The sequence below is a fragment of the Grus americana genome, chromosome 2 (assembly GCF_028858705.1).
Source record: "Grus americana isolate bGruAme1 chromosome 2, bGruAme1.mat, whole genome shotgun sequence".
Taxonomy (NCBI): domain Eukaryota; kingdom Metazoa; phylum Chordata; class Aves; order Gruiformes; family Gruidae; genus Grus; species Grus americana.
Window position 1 is genome coordinate 117,986,207 of NC_072853.1, and position 25,565 is coordinate 118,011,771.

A 25,565-nucleotide genomic window follows, 5' to 3' on the forward strand; every position below is an offset into this window, starting at 1 on the left:
ATTTTTTGTACCTCCATTATGACCAAAAATTTCCAAATATTTTTATCTTCAGTTTAGACAGAAAGGGGGGGGGGGGGGAGCAGAATTAAATGCCTTACCTTGGCTTCATACTTCTTTTTTCACCAGTTATTCTATGGCATTTTCCCCTTTCACATACACAGGATAAACATTATTTTAGAGGAGTTATCTGCCATTGGGATCAAAAGTAGAGGTGGGCACAGGTTTTAATTAATATATTTAGACATTAGAAAATTATCTTTATCGCCACTCCCTGCTGTTGCCATGGTTTCCAAACACACAACAGTATTATTAATGCTCAGTTTAACACTTCTAACAAGTACCTGCTGTTCCCTATGGGTCACTGTTTTCTGGATTTAATTTTTTCCCAAAAAAAACATTAATTGAACCACAGATTGCAATTAGTGTTAATAACTATTTTAAATGACTGCCCACCTTTTACCCTTCATTTAACATTTAATTTTATTTTCAAGAAAAATCCCTAAATGCTACATAAGAATCAAAAAAATCCCCCAACCCATAGTTCTCAGTATATACTTCTTATAAGTGAGACTAACTAGTAAGTGGGGGGAAAAAACAACTTGAAAAAACTAATTAAAAACAAAGCAGGCAGATTCATCATTTCACAACAATGAAATGGGACAGACCTCTCTGAGTATTAAGAAAAACATTCTCTTCCTGTGGAAACAATAGAAAGTGGACAGGGATACAATAAGGACATGAGAACATTTTGACAATGCCTGCCTCAATGCATTTAAGACCATTAGATTTACTAACTTCTATCCTTCCCTCATGACAGCATTGCCAACTTGAAACCAGAAGAAGTGTTTATGAAAAGAAGCTTGGACCACCCTTCTCAAAAACAATAGCTTCTTAGCCTGATGGAAAGCATTATAGAGATCAAAACTGAACATTTTCTAATAAATTACTTTTTCATTGGAAAATGCTGATTCAGTGACACTGAACTGTGCTGAAGGAAGAGATTTATTTAATTGACAATTTTGTGCAAGAGCCAGTTGAAATGCCTCATTTAAACCATATCGTTTCAGCTAATACAATGAAAACAGGTTTTTTCCTGTGCTAGAAAACTCAGATATTTTTTGGGGGCATCACACCACTCTTCACAATGAAACATTTTGTTTTCATTGGGGCCACACTTTCCAATCCAAATAATAATTGGGTAGAATAATTTTGGCCAGTTCTGATATTTTTAATAGCTTCGATTTTTAAGGCCTTCGTTAAAGGACGCTTTTGCCATGTTTATATAATGAAGAGCTTTGTTACAAGCATTGCCAGTAACAATTCTCAATTACCCTCATGGCTTCCACACAGCATTACACATCCTGTGACATTAAGTACAGCAAGCACAAGTGAAAGCTACTAACTCCTGGATAAGCAAAGCACTTATCCAGAAAAAGACTTGATTTTTTTCTTTGTTTTGTTCTTGGTATTTTGGGTTGGTTTGGGTTTTTTTAACTCACTCTCTCAGATCTTTTCTTTTTACTTCACCTGTCTCTTTGGTTATCAACTTTTGAACCTGTTGACAAAATTCAAGCAAATTCGACTAAGAATAATAACTCATCCATACTGAATTCTTCCATTTTTCATGAAAGCAAACAGGTGGATTGATAAGGGACTATTTCAGTGCTGCAATCAAGGAAATTATTGGAGTATGAGACTGCCCCTCATTAGGCAGTAGAGAATCCTTAGGGCACCCTCATATGTATTTTAGCCATGGCAAAAACTTCAGTCTGAGCTTCTACCATCTTGATTGATACCTCAAGTCAATAAGCTTTGGGACACAGTCTGTAGGATGCTACTTCTGTAATTCCACTGTTCATGAGAGAATCTATGAAGTGAGCTAATAAACTCACTGTTTGTAGTTACTGGAAAAGAGTGCTGTAGCACAGTGCTTTGCCTCACTGGCTCTTCCTACATTGGAAAGCATTCTGCTTTGACAAATAGATAAGCGAGGAAGGGAAAAACATAGCATAATGCTGATGTGAATAACTTCTGGTGACTTTTCAAACTATGATGATGCCTCCTTTTTTGCCTCCCAGAAATAGAAGGAAATTGCTGCTTTATAGCTGCAGTAAATCAAGCAACAGATGAAGACGTGCTAGAAATGGTAACAAGCTGAGTTGTTCCTGTGTGGGGACTGGGAGAGCAGATTCAGATTGCTGACGTGCATTCACAAAGTGAGCATGGAGGGCCCTGGCATGCTCCTACCCATGAAACAAGCCCTAGCCACATCATCCAGACAGGAAGGAGCAGGTGCTGTAACTGAGTCTTGCTCACAGATACTAAAGCTGAGGAGATGGAGCTTTCCTTCTGCTGGCAGCAAAAGACAAGAGAAGAGTTGGGTACTTAAAAGAAAAAAAAGAAGGGGGGGGAAGGGGGTGGAGATGATGGTTAATTCATTAGTCCACTGATGAAATCTAGCCCTGTATCACCCTGACCAGATATGCTTACTCAGATGTCAGGATGTACGTTATGGACTTCAGAACAGGACAGGCTGCTCAAGCCTAATGAGATTTTGTGAACTGTACTGACCTTTGCATACTGCTTTTCATTTTCTGAGATATATCTGTCTATATGTTTTATATAAATACATATTTATAAAACATATACTTTATATATTACATATATACATATAAGATATATATGCTTGTATACATATATATATATAAAAGAATATATTAAAAAATTGGTTTCCTACTTGCCCCTTGAATAGTGTGCATTCAAAACACAGGAAACCTAGCTGTCAGAAGAAAAAAAAAATCATAGCTTCCTGTGGCACAATATATTTTTCTAGTCAAATAAAACAGCTTTGCATAGGCAAGCATCCAGAGGGGTAGAAGAGCTCTCCTGATATGTATTATTCTATTAGAAATCCTGTGTTTCTCTCAAATCTCTGAAATGGATTGTTGTGTTCAGTGATTTGAGAACTGTCAGGAGTCAGACACCTGGCTTATTTATGTGGTTTTTTTGAAGTCCCTTTGAGAAAGTCAAATGTGTTTTCCCTTTCATATTCCTCAGGGGTAGAATAGTTCCTAGAAGGTAAACTAAATCATCAGTTACAACTGTGCAATCCTGTTGTATTCTAGCTACATCTTGGACAGCACCTGTCCTAACGCATTTTCTTCAGACAGATAAATTATCACGATTAATTGAAATTTATTAAGTGCTTAGATGATAATTCATGACATGAAGTGTAATCCAGCTTAGTCTCTTGTCTGAACTGTTCCATAGAGCTGAACAAAGTAAAAAATCAGTAAGCATTATTGTCAGCTCTTCCAGCTCTAGTAATAACAATGCATTGTAAAAAGCTTGTCTTTCCAGCAAGAACTTGCTTTTTTCCAAAGTCACTGTTTCTAGAAGGACTGTGATACAAGAGTGCTCTTACAGATTCAAGTAAAAGTGTATAAACAAGGGTGCATGGGTTAAGCTTTTTGTAATTTTTTACAGCTGGGTTTTTGTTTCTGACCATAATATCCCACTTCCAGCATGCACCTCCACTTGTCCTGATTACATGAAATATGTAAATGTATGTTGATTATGTTTCACTGTGGAAAAGAATACAACTGTAATTGAGGGGGAAAAAAAAAAAAAGAGTCTAGACTTTTTGAAGAAGAGTTCATCTGCATCTAGCTTTCATGCAGCCTATTATCACTGATAGCTGATAAAACTGATGACTATTGCCCTGGTCCTGAGAAATGCTTAGCCACTCCACCTCAACACGGATGGAGGCTATACCCCACAGAAGCTTATCTTTAGCGATTTTTTGAATACTGACAAGCTCATTCCCTCCTTGACAAGATGGATCTGTTTCTCCCTACTAAAGCTATACCCTACACAAGTATTTGTTACTGAGGTTGTTTTGATAAGGAAAGCTTCTATGACTCAACAGATGCTGCATGTGTGTCTATAAATCCATCAGGGGCTGCAATAGAGGGTCATAAAATACACCTGCTGTAGAGCATGATCAGGACCTTAAACTGAGGAGTTCAGGTCATATCTCAAGCTTCAATTCTTTAAACTTTTTTCCAGCGTTGTTGTTCCCTCGCTTACCACAAGAAAGGGAGGTCACCTGAAGAACACCCACCTATCTTTGTCTATGTGCACAGTTGAGAGACCTAGTGAAAACAGCTCTTCCTGCTTGTTCGTGAGCATTAAGGAATAATTTCTGTATTTGAGCAATCAAACACCAAATACAAGCAGTTAAACCAAGAATTTATGCATTCTGATGGAGAATTTCTGTTAGAAGTCAGAGGCATCTGCTTTTTCAGTGTGTTCACATTTTACATGTATCTTGTGCCCAATTTTGTATTTCTAACTTAATAAAAACCATCTCAGAGAAGTCAAATACGATATCATTATGCAAACTATGCCAGGATGAAGCTTATTCTGAGAAGAGTGACACTTGCTAAGTAACATTCAATCTATGTGTAATCTTAATTTATATTCCTTTTTCTATCACTGAATGAAAGACATTCCAGTTAAGCCTTCCTTTGTATCTCAGAAGTTAAGGAATGTTCAGACTTGAAGGAGCACAGTGAGAGTTTACAAGCATGCTGAAAAATAATGAACATAACTTAAAACCAATTGTCCTTGAACAAAAACAGTTGTAAAGAGGTAAGACAAGATACCAGTGCAGTGCTGTATTTCCAGACAAATGATTACAAATTACATTGGAAAAAAATGGAAGGGAAAGACCAGTTTTGACACCTAATTTGCTTAGCATCATTACTTATACTAGGGGAAAAAAATATTGACCAGAAATCTATATTGTCTATCTAAACAGTCAAGAAGCACCAAACACAACCAGCAATCCTAGACTTTCTGAAAGGCATCAATAATTTGATAGTCACATGGTTTCTTTTCACTTCTCCAAATTACAACATAGTAGAATAACACAGAGGTAGAAAGCACTGTAGCCCTTACAGTTGGCTCCCATGTTTACATTCCTCCTTTAAGACATTTCCAGCGTACCAGAACTGTCCGAGGTCAAAGCCTGTTTGCAGTAATTTTACACCAGGAAGCTTTATACCTAGTTACCATGTGCAATATTTTTAAACAGTTGGGCTTAGGATGTTATCAACTGTGACTCAAGAGAACTGAAATCAAGCTCTGCAAGTTCAAGGCACGAATGTTGCTGAAGGATAAATACGCTTCCACTTCATGACTGCATGGTTCCAGTCCACACCATTGCAGCTAATAAGTCAAGAGTAGGCATACTCAGGTCTCATTAATGATGGCAGAAAGCATAGAGGAGAGGTAGGGCTGTGCTGAGTGACCCAGGACTGAATGAGGTCTGGTCAGCCCTCCACATCTATAAAAATCCAGTCACATTATCTCAATACACCACCTTCAATGTTGTTCTTCACACTGGGCTGATAGAATAGGTTATTATTCTAACCATCCACAACTAGTGTTGATGGTGAGCAAAGGGGAAAATCTGACAGAAGTTTTGTGTAAAAAGGGGCTGAGTCGATGCAGAGGTATACAGTCATAGCTGTAGTTGAGAAAAATGCATTTATGGATAGAGAAAAGAAGTTATGTACTGAGACACTGGGTTGTGGCTTACTTGCTCTTTCTCACTTTTCTGCAGTCACTTGACACACATCAAATGAACAGCAGCAGCTCTAACTCCTTTTCAAACAACTCTCCGTGTGTATATTAAGATAAGATTAGGCATGCATTGTTGCAGAGGGCAGATTTTAAGTAGGCATAAATCATCACAGCTCTGCTAAAGCCAGTGTAATCTATTTAAGAAAGGCTTAGATGCTCAACTAGAGAAATTGATGTCATGGTAGTGAAATCAATGAGTTATGATGAACGAGTTAATGCAGGTTTATGCCAGTTGAGGGACTGTCATCCTCCTCCTCCCTCTCCTACGACCTTCCTAAATTACCTATCACTTTCAAAGGCTAGGTAGGCATGTCAGGATGTAATTGTGGGTCAGCATACACAGGTGCATAGAAAGTAAAAAAGGTGCATGTTGCACCTACCCAAGTGCCAACGCTGAATCCAGCCACAGAGGGGTTTGCTGTTCTTGGTACACCTCAGTCATTTAATCTGAGTTCACTCCAAATACTCCTTTGACAGGGCAGAGCATCAGGGTTGCACTAGAAGTAACCTGGATTTGAAATCAACAGAGAGGGAGGAAAAAAAAATTAAGGTTAGAGATTATCAGAAATGCCTTATCAAAAGTCCTCCATTTCTACCCACAACCACCAAAATTATCAGTAAATTCAAAATTTCTGGAAAACTAAACCAAAACTCCCACAGCATATTCTTGTGATGGAATATGATGAAAGGTCAAAATCCAAATAATGCTTCAGTCCAGTTGATCAAGTGTGACAATTCCTCAGTTTTATTTCAAGTAGTTTCCATGTGAAACTAACTTTTGGGTTCCTTTTAAGTTCTGAAATTAAATACATTCTAGTCCTTCTAAGAAACTAGACATTAAAGAACATAGGTTCCATCCCTAATCCATTATGACTAATGTTTAGCAGTCACTTCGATATCTTCATGCCTCCAGCTGTAAGACACAAGAAAGAAAATACCTAGTCTTTATGAAATTCTTTATGTTAAGCAGGAAATAGCATTGTCACACAGGCACTTTGCATACTTTTAAAATCAGAATACATGCACAGTACAAACGCAATATGTCTGACAAAAATATTGTAACATTTTGTTGCAGCTATTTTTCCCCCAATATGATTTCTCACACATGGTATTTTGGAGGAAACAGGAAGAAGTGTTTTATCATTCTGCTTGCTGCTGCAATTCGGCAGCCCAGAACTTCTCTGGGATTACACTTGTGAGCAAGTGTGTGCAAAATGCCCTCAAAATAGAATCTTCTCTTACATATTTTTACACATGATTTTCAAAATTATGATTGCACTGTTCACACAGGAAAGAGGTAAATATAGAATGAGTCAAATCTCTCATTCAATGAATTTGAAGAGCCCAAGCTTCATTAAGATTGCCTTGACTATAACCCTCTGCTGAACCAGCAATAACTTCACTGATGGTTCTTGTCTGCATAAAATAGAGGTACAGCCAGCTCTACTTGCTTTTGAGAAATGGCAGAACTTTACCTGTCAAAAACCCTCCATGTCGGTGAAGAAGTCTGTAGTACAGTAATATGACTGTCACTACACATTCAATACATGACCAATTGGTTCTCAACACGTTTTCCAGGTGTTTGCAATCATTGCTTAGCTAACTTGGATCCAATTTATAGCTGCAGTTATAGCATAATAATATACTGTGATATAAGCACTTACTTCATAGGAACCCTCCCCCAAAAAGCAAAGAACAATTAATACTTAGCATGCAAGTCCTCCACATTGAATCTGTTGTTTCACATCATACTTAAGGAAAAGCATTTGAGCCCGCTATTGAAGGTTGTATGAATGGGTTTGTTGTTTTGAATTGTCCAACAGATATTATAATTGTGAAAGTACTGTTTCATAATTACTATTTAACATACATACATAATTTTAGACAATGCAAGATAGTATTTTAATTTCTGGTGTTAAAGGAAGGATCTAAGAAGGGAAAATAGAAGTCCTGGAGAGATACTAAATACCTAGATACTATTTTTCTAAAAAGCCAAAAGAAAGTTACACATATTTTACAATTGTAAACAAACTGACTGCTGTGAGGAAAATGCTTAGGTAGCATGCAAATCTACAAAACTGAACGTTTTTTACTGCTCATGGGTTTCGTCTTGCCATATTTAATAGATATATGTTCTCTATCAAGAGTTAAAGCTGTCCGACTGTTCAAAAAAATATTCTTAATTGTCTTGCTTGCCAAAATCAGTAAGAACATTGTCTGTGGTACACAGCAGAATAGTGAACGTATCGCAGTCTGATTTTTTTTTTTTAGTTTGCAGTTGAATGAACACTGAGCAAGTGTTTTTATTATGCCAGCATATTTTTTAGATATTTTTATAGGTATCTTAATCTGGATTTTTTCCCCAAGACTACAACATAATTTAAGATATCCGATCCTGGCAAGATCATGCTAGTTCCTTTGAAGATGGAAAAGGATACTTTGCTAGATTCCGATTAGAGGTCTGACTGACTGTAATAAGGTTCCCTAGTGAGATATATACCCAATGGACAGCAAAGATTGATTATTCTGCAGTATTAGCATGGTGATTTAACTAATCAAGCACTGAAACTAATTTGCTCACTCCGTTGATTTTGACACAGATAGTATTTCACTATTAGTTATTACACATTTTGCCAGTTCAGTTAAAAAATGTGAACTACTTAGTCGTAGCAACAAGTTTTCTTGTTTTAGTTAAGATTTATAACCTCGAAGTTACAAACAGAAGCTGATGTTTCCTCATTTTTGGAAGGCAACATACATCCACATCTTCTGCCTATGAATACCCAGGATAGATAGCAGGCGGTTGGCCTGAAAGCCTGAGCTCTGCTAACAAGTTTGTTTCTCACTCCATGCTGACAGGAAAGCATCTGGCACACTAATCACACTGTTTTTTTCAGTAGCAGCTATTTTTCCACATTCCTGCCTCTGGCTTTGATTTGAGTGCTACTGAAGGGAAAGAGTCAGGAAAGAAATACAACAAAGAACATCTCCTCTAAAAGCCCATCCAAGTCACTGTGAGGAGCAGCGTTATTTTTGAAGGGAAGAAAGCCCCCCAAAACAAAACATGAGCTACGGCATGTGACGCTACAGTTCCCCTTTACTTTTTTTTTCTACCATAAATGTCACATGACTGACCAATGCTAGCACAAAATAAATTCAGTGGAAGGAGCAAGGGTAATAACAATTACCCTTTGGTGACTTCAACTGACTGTTGAATACAGCCCTAACAATAATATTTTTGTATGTGTATGCACACACATATTTGAATTTCTATGTAATAGGTTCAACCTCTCCCTTAGCACGATAGGTTACCATTCAGCTAAAAGTTGTGTTTTCAAGGACTACCACAAGTATTTGGGCTAGACCAACGATCCACAGTAGAGCTGCCTGGTTGGGAAGGGGGTGAGGGAGAAGTCAAACCTCTAAACAATAAAACTGCAACTCCAGAACTCTGTTTTTGATTAATATAATGCTTTGCTCCAGGTGACGGTGGACAAAGAATGTTATTCTGCATGTGAATGCTACGTTTCATATCCATATGGCACTTGTACAAGCAATTCCACTACACAAAACGTCTCTGCTTATTGTCTGAAACATGGGAGGAGGGGGAGCTGGGAGTGTGTGTGTGCACTAATTTTGTGTGAATTACATTGTCACAGTTAGACCCTCACCCTCACACATCCTTGACCAGGATCTGGAGTATGCTGCTTCCCAGAGCACCACTAGCCTTCTAGTGGTCTGAGGATCAGATTTGTTTCATGAGCAGCTCTGAGGGAAAACATTAGCTATCTCTCCACAAGAATTACCTCTCAGGTGGAAACATGTTCTCTATAGCTATAAGAAGCTGACCAAAGAAATGGATTTAACTCATATTGTTAGGCGCATCAGGAATCACAGAAAGAAAATGAACTGCTGTTCAAACCCCAATATATCATCTGCTACATGGTGCCTACATGATACAAATGTGTGATTATCATTGCCTACTTCAATTGTGAGGATGACAGCAGTGCAAGGAATACACTGGGAACTTACTTTCAAGTCTTCACTAATTGGCACTCAGTGTAACCTAATTAAGGATCTTTTTATAGAAAAGGCATTAAAATTTTCATTCAAGCCTTAAGAACATGGGAAAACACAGAAAGCAACACTAATATGTCCTTTTAACATAAATACATACTAATTAGCAACTTAATGAGACAGCCAATCTGCTATTAGGATAATTCCATTGTGACGGAGAAACATCTAGTGACAGTGCAAGTTCTTTAAGATATAACATGATTCAGTTCTGTTCATTACCAGAGCAGTTTGGATTTGTTTCTTCGAATGCAATTAGGGATAGGCTAGGTCTTTATTAGCAATAGCTCAATCTAAGGAAAGGAGGAAATACAGCAATTTACAACCTGAAAGTGTGGCAAACCTGCTCTTCTGCAGGACAAATCCTACAGTGTTTCCCTTTGCTCTGTGTCTGCAGGTATAGCAAGAGCATAAAGTCAAATACATGTCTGGCACTTTGTAGGAGACCTGGACATAGACCAAAGCAGGAGTTTCATCCCTCACCTACCACACAATGCACATTGCTAGTTATGAGGCTAACATCACAGCGTTTCATGTCCCAGGTACTTATTGCAGTTACTAATCCCTAAAACTCTCACTTGAGTAGGAAAGAGGAAAGATCACTAAGCTGAATGTGAAGCCTGAATAGTTTTCATCGAGCAATGCAGCTCCTTCCTCTCCTGCACATCCACATAGCTCTCCTCTGAAGATGTCACTCTGTTTGCTTTCATTATCAGCATCTTTCAAAAGCAAGAAAGCAAATATTAAGAAACAAATGGGTGAATGTCCTGGTTTCAGCTGAGATAGAGTTTATTTTCTTCATAGTAGTTAGTATGGGGCTATGTTTTGGATTTGTGCTGAAAAAAAGTGTTGATAATATAGAGACATTTCCATTATATAGAGATAGTTTTGTTACTGCTGAGCAGTGCTTACACAGAGTCAAGAACCTTTTTGGCTTCTCACACTGCCCCACCAGCAGGATAGCTGGAGGCGCACAAGATGTTGGGAGGGGACACAGCCAGGACAGCTGACCTCAACTGACCAAAGGGATATTCCATACCATATGACATCATGCTCAGCATGATGGGGCTGGGGGAAGAGGACGAAGGGGGAGGGACATTCAGAGTGATGGTGTTTGTTTTCCCAAGTCACCGCTATGTGTGACAGAGCCCTGCCTTCCTGGGGATGGCTGAACACCTGCCTGACCATGGGAAGTGCTGAATGAATTCCTTGTCTTGCTTTGGTTGCGTGCAATTTTTGCTTTACCTATTAAACTGTCTTTATCTCAGCCCATGAGTTTTCTCACTTTTACTCTTCTAATTCTCCTCCCCCATCCTGCTGGGGGCAGGGAGTGAGCAAGCACCTGTTTGGTGCTTAGTTGCCAGCCGGGCCTAAACCATGACAGTAAAAAATGTGGTTTAGCTCTGTAGAAATCTCAGACTCCTACTGGTTTAATGAAAATAGGTGGTCCTTTGAAAGTCAGAGATCCTACTCATGCATTCACAGTGGGAAAGATCTGTACATATCCCCCCACCACACACATGCTTGTTAGACATCAAAGAATCAACTCTAAGTGTTTTGGCAGGAGGCTGCAGGGGAGATTGAAATTTGAAATATTGTTAGTCAAATGCTGGCATTGGGAAAAAGATAATTGCAGAGTATTGTACTAATGAAGACAAATAATTTCAAATGCACTCACAGCTCAGGATTGCATCCTCTTGTGTTTCACTTCAACAAAACTGGTTTTCTACAGTGTCAGAGGAAAGCAACTTCCTTCTTTTGGAAGCAAGCTCACCTCCCTAAAGGACATCTATGCAAGGATGGTGTGCTGCAATAGTCAAATGACAGCCCCTCCTAAGGAAGAGAAGAAGTGGTACACACCACATCTACACTGGAAGTGAAGACCTTTAAATTCAAAGCTGATTACAGTTAACTGGCTTTGAGAAGCTGATGCATAATAGAAAAAAATAGTTAACTGACTACAGCTCATTTCCTTTCGGGAGGCATCTTGACTCAGTATCTGAAGAAATCTTTCAAATTTCAGGTGTGTTCATCTTTCACTCAACAGAAAACCTCAGAAGACTCCCTCATGACTCAGCTACCTCCAAACTGGACATGAATAGCCCTTGTGTTGTGCAAAACCTCTCCTTCTCATTTCTCAACATATTGCAAGACAAAAGGATGCATATAGCCTTTTCTGCATTCTCCCAGAGCCTTTTTTGTGGACTTTCAACTTCAAGTCACAGAGCCACAAAGCTTCTCCCTGTGAAAGCCACTCAGATTAAATCACAGCACTAGGCAGTAAATCGTCCTACAGTGAAAAGCCCTCTCAGGCTAGTCACAAGAATAAAACAGAGGCTTGAGAACACTAGCGTTTGGTTTTTTAACGGTACTAGATTTAGATGAGGAAATTATAGTGCTGAATTATATGAGAATGCAGTGTGGATTTCCTGCAGCATTCATTCGCTGTGTGACTGACAGTTCCCATATAACTGGAGGGAGAGAGGAAACCACTAACTAATGAAATATTTGTGGCTGTGACAGATAGCAGGAAAAGCCATGAAGATAACTACCAGCCAGGAAATAGTGCTACCTATACTAACAGCTACGTTACTACCAAATGAGATAGTAATTAAAAAACAGACATTATGAAAAATCTGGGGGTAGGAACCCAGATATGATGATAAGCATAAACTCAGTTCATCTGGAAAGGAGAGAAAGTTGAATTAATAAACAAGAGGAAGCACAGAATAATTTAGTTTGTGAGTAGGTGGAAGTAGTACAGAAATCTGCTGAGGAAGTAGTTTGATTCATGTGACAGAGACTGGGAAGATATATGCCATATTTGAATATGGAATTATTAATTGGAAACAAACAGTAGCCTCTTCCTTCACTGTGACACTTCAGGAAAAAATAATGTTGTATCAGAAGACATGAAAATAGATATTAGCTCAAGCTTATACACTCCTTGGCAGAACTAAATACTACTCTGTTAGGTTGTCTAGCAAATACAATGAAATAGCAAAAACCCACTATAATAAACTATGAATTTGTTCATGGCACACAGTAAAGACCTCTGTTAATCTCTCTTTGAGGAAAGAAACAGCAACTCACAGTAAATTTTTTTGAAACAAGGACTAAGTAACATAACATTTATTTTAAGAATCAGAATCCACAAAGTAAATAAAACAACATTTCCTATTATTGCCCCTATACTCAAATAATCAATAATAAACCCCATACATCACCACCACCACTCTAAGGGGCCACTAGGGAACATACCGGAACTTTTTATAGCTACCAATTTTGTTATTAAAAATGAAATTTACATTTAAACCTATTGGTTGCATTTGTTGTTCCTCCTCCTTTGCTGTATCTTTGCACTGTTTGAGGAACACATTCATCTAGTGAATTTCATTTTCATATGGTTTGGTTTTTAAACAGAACATTTATTCCAAGCAGCATGACTCAAATACACAAACTGAAATAAAATATCATATTCTGATATCTTACTCTATCTCACACTATTAAATAAGGAAGTGGGTTGGCTTCTATACACTAGATTATTTTGGTTTGGTGTCCACACTGGAGAAGACTGTAGAAAGGTGAAAAAGAGCAAAAGAGGACTGCAGAAGTGCTACTTTGTTGATTAAGAAGCTTAATCTATTCAGTTTATCAAAGTGAAGACTGAGAAGTAATTTGATCACTGTGTGCCAGTGCTTTTACATGGTGAAAATGTTTAATGGCAAGGGACTTGCTGACCTTGTTGATGAGAAGGTAAGAAAATTAAATTTGCTGTATGCTAGAGCTAGGTACATTGAAGCTTGAAAGACCATGCAGTCCCCCAGCAGCCAGGGCAATTAAACATTTCAGTTAGGGAGGCAATCTCATACATTTTGAGTTCAGTTACAGCACAGCTGTGAAGTTTTAATATTTTGGTCCCATTTGAGTTCAAGACTTAAAATATCAGTCCGATTTCAGAAATGACTCAAACAGATTTTCATTTTGGGCTGTGGTTAGGTCACTGATTAAAGGCTACATGTTTGGCATGGTGGCAGATTTACCATCACAGTGGAAGACAAGTTATTCTGCTTTAAAGAATCAAGAAAACATACCAGAACCAAGATTTTGTAAACAACTAGGCTAAGAGCACGAGACAAGGGAATCTGCATCATCTCACTCATACTCTTGTGTCCACATTAAGACCATAACTCTAATAAAACATCAAGCTTCCGTACATTAGGCAGACATCTAAAATTCAGGAAGAAAATTTACCACAGGGAAGATGGGCAGCCTCTTGGAGAGCTATGATCTCTCTTATTTTAGGCAGAACCTATTACTTCCTTAGCACAAGTAGACCTCTATCATCAATCTCCGAGTCATACAGTTCAGCTGTCTTGAGGTATATAGTATTTGCCAAAACAAAAATCTCTGACCTAATAGAGGATCCAGCTAAGAAAAAACTGGATTAAGACAGAACAGCCCAAGTTTGACACTTTCCACAACTGCCAGTGTGTTGGGTATCCCCCCTGTATCCCCCCCATCCCACTACCAAAACCTTGCCATGCAAACCCAACACAGCCAGCTTTTGGGACTTCCTTCTCCAGCTACAACACAATCACCCTGGCAGCATTTTCTGTCCTCTGCTTCCAGAACACATGTGAACACTTGCCCTCTCCTTTATTCCTGTACCCATCGTGGGAGTTCAGACTGTTTCTAATGTATATCGGCTCTTACACCTCAGTATGGTAGCAGCAGGAAAGAGCTCTGTCCTTAAATCAGACATTTTCTTACGCTGGCAGAGTGGGCAAGAAAGTTGGAGACCTTCACACTTGGTAACGTGGATGATCAACAAGGTCTTAGCTATTCTGGCTAGCTAAGATATTCTTTCCCTCTACCATCGGGAAATAGAAACAGGTAACCTCAAAATATCCTGAAAATACATACCCTATCTCTTACTATACGATATCACTTGTACTTCATGTGTCAGCATATGTCAAAATATCTGGTGAGTATTTCCAAAAAATAAGTGCATTTGTCAGCACCTTTACTGGTGGAAGCAAGGACTGAAAATACTTCTCTGGGAGAAAAATATGGCTTGTATTTTCTTTGCTGTTTGCTCTCATTATGTAATATCCACTGAATTCTCAAGAAAAACATGGATTCGTCATCTCTTCAAAAATTCTTCACAGTTAACTGAACTAACTCTAATGAATAATGCTGAAACTGTGCATGCTCTGCCACTCAGATAGATTTGGGGTGGCCTTTTGTTTTTTATGACCTACATTTTGAGGACTGCTTCCCAAGTTAATGCCTCATTAACTCAAGGTATAAACAACCACCCCCCAAACCCACAGTAAACACAAGATCCATAGCTGTGTAGATTTTGTACACTACATTTAGCTGATCTGTGAGAAAAATACAGCCTTAAAAGTGCCATGAATCTGGAGCTAGTAGTGAACTTGGGCAGTAAACCTGCACCGCACTCATCAGCTTAGACAAGCCCTGTTGCAGCCAGGCCAGCCGGGGTTCAGCACAAGCTCAGCACCAGGGAGCAGTGGGAGCACTCTGCTCGAGGCAAAAATGGGTTAAGAGCCCCGGATGACGGAGACAGAGGCAGGGCAACGTCCCCACATTTGCATCAAAGGTGAGTGTGGAAGGAAGGAGCTAACTCAGGTCTAGCCACATTGTCTTGCATTGCAGTAACATTTGAGGGTGGGTCAGCAACCTGCACACTCCCTGGTTGGACAGTGAATTGCTGTAAGCAAATGTAACTCCAGAGTAATTCAGCTGAATCATGGTAGCACTTACAGCAGATTTTCTTGTGGAGGGACTGTGTCTAAATTGTCTGTTTTATAAAGGAACTGGCCTTACTTGCTGTCCTGTCTCAAAGCTGTAAGTATACAATATAAGCAAGAGAAGAAATTAGTGAAAAGAACCTCCCAAAATCTGATAGCAATTTGGACTACAAGATTTCTTCAAGCCCAGCAATGTTTTTCCTGGACTATCCTTTCCCTCTAGCTGTTCTTTATGCATATGGTGCATTTTTGGTTAAATTCATTTTGAACAGATATGAACCAGACATTTGAGAAGGTAGTTATTTGAGCTCAGGATAAACAAACATTAGTCTAGTTATATCATATCAGTATTTTAGAAAAAGTCTGCATATGCCAAACTCCATACAAAAACATCCTATTTGTCACTGCCACAAATTGAATAAGAAAGCATCTAGTAATATTTGTAGACTGGTCTTTAATTTAATGACACTGAAGTTTATAGAATATGAAAAGACTACTTCTTATTACACTAGATGAGATGTGAAATACTCTTGTTGCATTTGTCAAATGTTTGGAGTATTGTGGCCAGAATCAGTTAATGGCAGAAAATAGATTTGAGAATGGTGCTGAACAGACAGAACAGTGGGTCAGGCAGCCTGTGCAAAATATCAAGGGCTGGGACATGGCTCTGTGTTAATAGGCAGGGAGGAAAGACGCATCCAAAGAAAGAACATTTCCTAACCTCATAGATGAGCTGACTACATGGCAGGAGTGAAAAAGAGCAACCAAACAATATATTTCATAACAGGAAAAAAAAGATTACATTGAACTGCTGGGCATTTTCTGCTTTCTATTCTACGACACACCCATATGAAGTACACTAATACCTCCTTTCTTATCTCCTAGCTCAGCTCTCCAAGGAGAAGAGGTAGGACTCATCCTTGCCTAACAAGGCTCATATTTCCTAGCAGATGGAGAAGTCTGCCTACCTGAAGCACTTCCTCTGGCCATACCTCAAATTCCACAAACCTGCATGTCTTTGCATTACTGAGCAAAAGTGTGCTGAGAGCAGGCAACAGAATCATGCTATTTGCAGCATGATTTGGGATAGCAGTTATAATGACAGTAGCGATGCCAAGAGACTCCTCCGTGCCTGAAAAAGAAGAACAAGTACTCTGCAGTACAGCACAACGACACCAAGAAAAGGAAAATAAACCTGTGCTAGACATTGCTGTTCTTTTGTTCATAGATCAAGTGGCCCACAGGTGCTTTGGAAGAAAGGAGAGAGATAATCTACCAAATCATTCCTGGATGCACAAACCTTGAAATAACAGAGGAGGGATAGGATAACTATACATTAACAGATGCTCTTACTTCTTAGACATTCCTGCTTCTAGGCAATCTGGAAGTGACATTTTCTCTTTATCCTATTCTGTTTCTATTTCCTGCCAGAACCAGGAAGTGGAGAGCATGATTTCTTTCTTTGGCACATCATCCAAGCAAACAAACAAAACCCCCCAAACTAACCATTGATTCTATTTCAGCTTTTTCTCCCAGAACAGCCTTACAACTCTTAGCATAAAAATAAAATACATTTACTTCACTTTTTTTAACACCCCTTGAGTGAAAATAAATAAACAAAAAGCATTCCAGAAACAGCAAAACCAATGTAGTCAGCATTCCAAGAGATTTGTATTTCTAAGAGGATTTTCTCATGTTCGGTAGCAGATGAACACTGACAGTTTCCTATAAGAGTGTTAACAGGGGTTTTTCTCCATCACCCAGCTGTCAATTTCTATGCAATTTGCAGGAATGTAATTGTTTAAGACCTCTGCCCCTCTGCCAAATGCCACTAGAATTGACCAGGGGTTCAAAAGTTAATTGCAATAGTCTGACAGACACACAGACAAGCATGGAACATGACTCCAAAAGCCTCATTTCCTAAGGAAACCAAACAAATAGTTACATTTAATTTAGATACCTGAGAATAAATACATGGCCTCATGGAAGAGGAGACTAGAAATAAAACAGAAAAAGATTGCAAGAGTAATTCATGTTTTGCCTAGTGGCTGAAATGGACACACAACTGGGAGCCTTACAAATAACCTTTCTTTCACCTCAAAATAAGCAGCTGTCACCTCTGAGAGCTGCTTACCCCAGCGACATAAACAAAGCATTGCTGGTTATTGATTCCATTAATCACAAACCCAGATTGTGAATAAAATGTCATCCTGATGTGCTGACAACTACTATTGAGCTTTAAAAAAAAACAGGCTATTTTCAGGGGTAGAGAGGGATTACAGAAGGACTGCAATCATGATAACATAAGAACTGGATCAAGGACAACATGCCACTATTACTAGTGCTTAACTAAACTACAAAATACTTTTCGTGCTAGGAAATAGCTCCATCTCCTGTTCTGCACACAGAAGTTCTCCAATTCCTCGTTTGAAAAAAAAACCAAAAGAAACCCACTCCACAGCTGCTGTTTTAGAGTTTCTGCAAAAAGAAGATAAAATTCAGGCTTATGTCTACAAAATTAAATCCTCTTATGTACACATTTAAATATCCTTATCATCTTGCTGGGATGGAGCATTAGAAAAAAAGAAATTCAAGTAGGTCCTAAGAGAAAGATGCTCCTATTTGTCAAACCAGTATCTGAAATGATGGTATAGGATGTTCTCAGCTCCCCCTAAAAAACTTTCATATGGTTGGAACATAAATCTATCCTATGTCCTGTGCTTCAGGCTTTGTTCACCATTTTAGAGAGTGCTTTAAAGCTTTTACTCCATAATATGGCCAATCTTGGGTTCTTTTTCAGTCTCCCTAGTGATGCAGTTATCCCACTGAAAACTTAGATGAAGTCAATAGGAGTTTTGCCATGAATTTTATGACAAAATTTTCCCTTGCAGCCAAGCAAAGTGAGTTAGGGTGCAACACTTTTACTTTTCCCAACGGAAAGACGTATTCTCCTTCCATCTTCTGCTGCACCACATGCCATAACACTAACTGAAAAAAAAACTTTATGGGACATGTCATTGGAAGGATGTACCTTCTGCAGAGAGACACCATTACTTGGAAGACTGCAACCACCTGTGAGACTACCAAGGGGAAAAACCAGGGTAAAATCAGCTGTGACATCTGATTTAATCAGATTCCATTTAAAGTAGCAAGTAGGGACAGCTCTGTTGCCCATCAAGCAGCCTGTGTTACAACAGTCAGTGACAAGATGGACACAGAAGCCATAGAGGACAGCATCCTTTCATTCTTCTACCAATTCACCTGCATAAGAGGACTTGTCTTTTCAGGAAGGGCAGTATAGAAGTCCTCCTTCTGCCCATTCAGGATGGGAAAAAGGAGCTTCTATGCACAGCTCTAGCAGGAAAGATAAAGTAAACATTTGCAGGCAAGGCTAATGGACAGTCTACTTCCATGAGTGGGAAGGTGAGAGCTAAACCACAGGCAGAATTCAAGATACTAATAGGAAAGTGAGGTTGTGCTAAAGGAACAAAGGGATTCAAGTGTGTATTACAGAACAGCACATCAACTGAGCAATAAAAGAAGGATTCCCAGTAATCCCTTTCAAACCCAATAAGAAGTTTTATAGATGCATCCTTCCACCTGATCAGGGCAGTTTGTTGGTAAGGCTGTGATGCAAATGCAAAGGGAAACAGAAAACTCCAGCTCCTCATGTTCCCATCTGTGCTGTAAAGCCATCAGATTCCTGTAATGCAGGGACTTGCATGGAATTGTGACACTCATTCCTATTCAGTATGACCTCTGCACTCCTCTGGTGCCTGTAAAACATCTATACTTCCAGAGCATTAGATAACAGCCCAGACCTATACTTCAAACATTGACAGAAGTAAATTTACACAAATAGGATTTCATTCAAGTCTATTCATAAGAAATAGCTATTTTGTGTCTGTACCTCACCACTGTTTTTGTCTGGTTATTGAACAAATATAAGAGTAAATACAACTTCCTTTAAGTGTGCAGGACCAAGCCTAGAGCTTCCTCCACTTCACACCCACCCACACAGCAGTACAAACCCCAGCAGATACTTGTCTTGCAGGATCACAGTGAAAGGTTTCATAGCCATTGAGTAGCTCCCTTTGTTTCTTATGTATCAACACCTTTATCATTTGCCTTTTGCAGCCTCCCTGGATGCCTTTATATCAGCATTTAGCCTATACTAGAATACCATCTGTCATACAGCATTCAAATGGAAGGCATCCGACTTATGAATGAGAGAAGTTTGAGTACTATAGAGGTTGGCAGAAAGAAAAAAGATCCTAAAGTCTTAATTTATTTGTCCATAAATTGCAACAGAGATGGAGGCATGCTAGTCATTTTATACCACTCCATGAGCCTCCTGGCAAAGGCAAGATAACTTATGCTGAGCATCTTAAATCTTTCAAGAGGAGCAAGTGGTGCACTACTTGTACTTGTGTGCTGGAAACCAAGTACCACCGTGCTAGGAGATCATACCCTCTTGAGGAACTGCATCTGCTTCCTGGACAAGAGCCAGACTTGCCAACCGCTCCTGGGAGTAGCATGGGCTGAAATCCTGTTTGTACCCTTATAGCACTCACACTAAAGTTCTGTATGTAGTGTGGGCTCATGTATACATTGGATGCAACATGAGCCTCTTATGTACCTGCATGTTGCAACAACTTGAGTTCAGTGCAGTTGCCAGGCTGTTATTTCTCACTGGAGGAGTTAGCACAATAAAAATTCAGCTCTGCAGAGCTGGGAGGTTTGTAATTCTGATATGTCACACAGTGCATTCAGACTTTGACACTGAAAATAGTTATGCTGTTTATTTCATAGCCTGGGAAGGTAAAGAACACTATAATCTACTTTTAAATGCCTACCAGACAGCATGAGGCTGGTGGATCTGTAGGCACCATTTGTCAAGTAGGTGCCCTCTGAAAATGTACGAGAACCCAGCAGTTTTGACCACTCACCTGTAAAACTGCAGTATTGGTTGATTGTATTCCGCTGCAGAGAGTAACATCACTCCTTCCCTTTCTTTTCACTTTAAGTATCAGTCTTCTCAGCTAAGAGGTCCTCAGCAAGGAAATCAAAGCAGCATAACAGCAATTTATGAGCAATTACCTATTCTTATGGGCCTGTGAAGGAGAACCTTGATACTGTTGCCTACCTTCTCCTGTGCCATTTCAGATGTTACAGGGCTAGCAGGATGGCTTCACAATGGGAGCCTGTCTCAATCTAAATACCACTGCCTAAGGTCTCTGGGAGCAAATCAGTTTTAAGGGCTGGCTTTATAGTGGATTAAAGGAGAAGGAAAGTGTTTTTGCGGCTCCTGACAGCTTCCTCTAAGAATAAGCACTACAATAAAACAAACAGCTGTATGAGAATTCCCTCAAAGCAAAAATCATTGCAGCACATAAAGCAAAAGAATATATAAATTAAGCCTGTTTACACAAGCAGTATGGTCTGTCTAGACACCATTCTGTTGAGGCATTGGGTTTTCACACCATTTTGATGTCCCTCTTTGAAGACAGAAAGGCCATACAAAGGCCAGTCAGGGATAAACTCAGGGAGGTGGGAAAGAAAGGGGCTACAGATGCACTGATTATTAGTGTTTCCCAGAGCAGCACATAGAGCTGCATTGCAAAGCTGTGTTCTGCAGAAGGGGGTCCGCGTCCTGTGTGGTACAGCCTACATCAAGGCAAAATAGGCAGACATCAAGCTGAGCACCTCACTGACATCACTGCACTTGAGGTCAAACTAACTTTTCTCTACTGTCTCCAGAGCATGCTGGACTCAGGGTCTCACACCACCTCTCCCATGTTGATTGTACTGCAATGTATTTTGCTGTTCCCAGAAGAAAGATGAGCTTTTGTCTGAGACACTGACCTAAGATTCAACAGCTTGAGCTGTAATTCCTAGCTCACATACTCCCTGTGAGATTCGGGTAAATCACTTTGTGGCTTTGGTTTAATCCTATATTGTGATTATCGGCACTTTCTTTCTCTACCCAAAAGCTGGCAAAGCAGCATGCACACCTGATCTCTGTGACTACTGCTGCCTCGGAGCATGCACAGCACCAAACTGACAGTCCACAAGACTCCGAAGTGACAGTGTGCTCCTTAGATCATATAATACTCTTGTTGATTATCTATACCTCTTCCTGGGCAGAGGAGAAATCATTCAATTCCACTAGGCGACACCTACAATATCTAAAAGTTATTCTTCTGCAGATGAGATTTTGAAAGAGAAGGTGTATGCAATGCAGCAAGAGAACAGATCACTTTGAATGACAGACCAGAATACACATGGGTATAGCCCTTTCCTGTAAGTGTGGTGAAAATGTTCTCACCTACAGGAATAACAATTCTTGCAGCTTCAGGTTTTCAAATACAAAAAAAAAAATCTTAGAACTAGGGTTGGTTAAGTAGTTCAAATAGCTAAACTCTCCAGTGTACAAGGCTATCATTTTAGATAATGAGACATTTCTCCATTTTCCAAAAGGTTAAAGACAGACTCTATAAATTCTGCATCTAGCAGCCCAGGGAGGCTTCTCCTAATAGCCCCAACGGCCATCGTTTCATTGTCTGGGATGCATCAGGATCAGTTAATGCTGATGAAGTGCAAGGCTTTGTGTTCAGAATAAAAGCAGGAGCAGGTGAGGCTTCATGACTTGACACTGCAAAAGAGCTTTCTGCAAATAAGCTGCAGGAGGGGGAAAGAAAAAAGAAATTAACTGCCACCAACTACAATGAAACCAGTAAATAACTACTACAAAATATTTGCCAAGAGAGGAACGTACAAGGTTATTATCATACTATACATTGCATAAAGGGCAATTCTGCAAACTAGACTTTATGGGCCAACCTGCGTTTCACAGAGCAGGTGGCAATGATGCCCTTCAGGTGCTGGCAAGCCAGAGGACGCGTGCCTCAGCCATCTGGAACTCCGTCAGTACACACTCATGCTGGAAATAAAATGCACAAAGATTTGCATGGCTAATTTTCTGCTTCATGCTTTGGCGAGGACAGCAGAGACAAGCAGCCTTGCCCTGCTGACCACTTGTGACAAGAATTTACTTGGCGACTGAGACCCTCGGGCCGCCAGATGAAACCGGCCATCTGTTAGCTGCGAGGCTGCAGCCAGCCACTGCATGAAAAGGTAAAAATTAAAACGGGGCGGGGGGAATCAAAGAAAGGACTGAGAAAGAACACGATTAGCTGTGCTGCAGATTTTTTTTTCCTTCCCAACAATAGAGGGCGTCAATCCCCCATTCTGCCCAGAGCCGTGCCCCATTGCAAGCACGGTGTGACACTCCGGACATTCTTCTCCCCTCAGCAAGAGGCAGCAATTTTATTTCTAGGGAGCAACACATTCCGTGTACCACTTAACCAGAAGCAAAAGAGGCAAGAGGACTAATAGTGATTTCAGGCAGTTAAAGAGACACCATTTCTCCTTCATTAAATGATGAACTTTTTTTTTCAGGTTGAAATGCAGAACTGCTATTACCTTAGGAATGCATTCACAGAAGAGCCATCTAAAAATTATACCAGCCCTCTAAGCAGACTTTGAGCTCTGCTGGACCAGCAATCTCCCACTGTGGGACACAGAGGCTCTTTCTTCTCCCCTTCCTCTGGGCTTTGAGCTCACCAAGAAGGCTCTGCATGCTACCTGGTCAGCAGCAAGACAACTAACTGCTTAGAGCACAGGCAGATTGTTATCTATGGACTATGATAAATCCACATTGCTCTATCTGATTAGCTGTATCTTGAGTCCATTTGGGATCCCATGGTGAACCCAAGCATTGGACTCCAAATTTGTTTAGGATAGGATCAAGGAAAGGACACTCTTCATCCTGAAAGTTGTTAGGGCTTATGAAGGAAGGAGAAAATAGGACTTGGCCATTTGCGCCATGGTTGTTGACGCATAGCCCACCTTGAAGAAAGCCTCTCAAGTGTCTAATGTCCCAATCTGGAGACAACAGCAGCATCAGGTCACATGCTAGAAAAACAAAAAACCAAAAAAAACACACAAAAAAAACCAGAGGAAGGGTACAGCAGCCAGGCAGTAGGTCTCCTGCAGCCCCTTTGTTTTGAGGCACTCTACCAGTGTCACTGCCTGCTGCACTGCAGACCAGGCTATCAGCTGTGAGATGCTCCCGGGGCCAGGGAGCAGGAAAGCACAACCCTATGAGTGCAGGAGGGAAGCATACACTCCTTCACCCACCATGTAAAGATAACCCAGAGTCAACTTAAAATTTCAGTACATGAAAATGGGGGTATTGGACAGGCCCTATTTGAGAAGGGAGTCTATCTTCATTACATAAAGGATCTCAGCACTGTGGAGATGATGTGCCTTGTTTAAGGCTACAAAGCCCAGGACAACACCAGAAACAAAACCTGCATCTCCAGAGTTCTCAGCACTAATGCCACATCCACAGAAACTCCATCCAAGAGCTTCACCTCTGAGCCCCAACAGGATAATCAAACATTTCCTGCTCAAAGCATAGGCCATATTTCAGATACTGTGTGTCCCAAATCTCCACATGGTAATTTCTGACCAAAAGAGACTGAATATGAGTGGCAGATCCCTCCAAAAATCTGTCACATTAGTTCACGTTAGCCTCCCAAGCCCTGACATTCAGGAAAACATTGATACAGTCCAGGTCTCAGTTTCAGTAATTAACATTTTCCCCATGAGCTCTAGAAAGTAGTCACAAATGCAGTCAAGCCCTGTCAGTACCAGGTGCACAAGTTCTAGCTCAAGGGAAACAGGTAAAAGCCCATACTCCTTGGAAAAGAAGAAATTTTGATTCAAAGTGGCAGAGGGACTGAGGGTCACAGTAAGCTCAGAATGGGAAAACACAACTCATGATGCCATGTTGCATAAAGCGATCAGTAGCTGTTACATATATAATTTATGCTGCTGAGTCAGCCATGTCCCAAATTTGCAGTCTTAACTATTAATGCAAATTTTTTTAAAAAAACGCATGAAAACAAATCCCATATCTAGAAACGATATCAGTCACTGAGTAAACAGATCATTTGGGTAAAGCTTTGAAGTGGTCAAAATTATTAGGTCCTATTTTTCTACTTACAGGAATTGTACTTGAAATCAGCCAAAGCTTTGTTGAAATAACTGGCATAGCTGTTTTCAGTTAGCACGCTAGCTATGAATAAATAATGAAGGTGCCATTTATTTAAAAACATATTCAACATCTTTCCCTTGGAAGCCCCATAGGGTGAACATGCAGCTCTACTTATCTGTTTGCCTCACACTAAAAAACCCTTGTGTCAAAGTACAGAAGATTAAAAGTGTGCTGAAAACTTTCAATGTTAAAACCAAGCATCTACACAGAAAGCTTGATTCTCCCCCAGCCTAGTCTACACTTTCAGATTTTGCTGAATCTAGGTTCTCAATGAAAGCCCAAGACATGCTTTTGTAAGGAAAGAGTATGCATTTTCTATGGAATTTTATTTTTATTGAACAAGGGTTTGAAGAGAAATTCTGACTATCTCTGCCAGAAGGAAGGGTGCTCTCCCAGTACAGAGTGTTCACATTTGCAGCCAGACAGTCGTGTTACACACTAGGGCAGCCGTGCCCAAACCACTTCCTTTCTTGCTATTACAAGACATGAGAAGAAACCCATCATTATGGTTGTTCTGAGCACTGTGTACTCAGTATATAGTGGGAAGGAAACAGAGAGGAGCAGGAGAGTACAAATGGTTTTCCTGTAATCCATACAAGGGCCTATGCAAGTAGTCTGATACATCTGCAGAATCAAAAGTGGGATTTTTTTTTTCCACTCCCTGTATCAGCTCGTTTAACCGTTGTGTCAATACAGAAATGCAAAATTTAGAGTCTTCATGTTCAACCTCACTTTCTACCATGAGTTACCATTCAGCATTGATTAGAACAGCAAAACACTGTTTCTAAGAATTGTGTCCATATTTAAAATGGACAGAAAAAATATTTTTATGGGAATGTATTCTCATCTAGAGGACATTAACAACCTGATAATTAAGGCCAAGATTTCCCCCTATAAACAGAGTTTGAAACCAGCTATTTGAAAATGTTACACCCTTTAGC

General features: G+C 39.8%; 1 protein-coding gene across 1 annotated transcript in view; it reads right to left on the minus strand.

Moving 5' to 3' along the window:
• STAC (SH3 and cysteine rich domain) overlaps positions 1-25,565 on the minus strand; it is a 253,151-nt gene that overhangs the window by 216,786 nt on the left and 10,800 nt on the right. Inside the window, exon 2 of the mRNA XM_054817053.1 lies at positions 6,030-6,157. The gene's annotated coding sequence lies outside the window, so the exon portion shown is untranslated. The remainder of the gene's footprint in view (positions 1-6,029; positions 6,158-25,565) is intronic.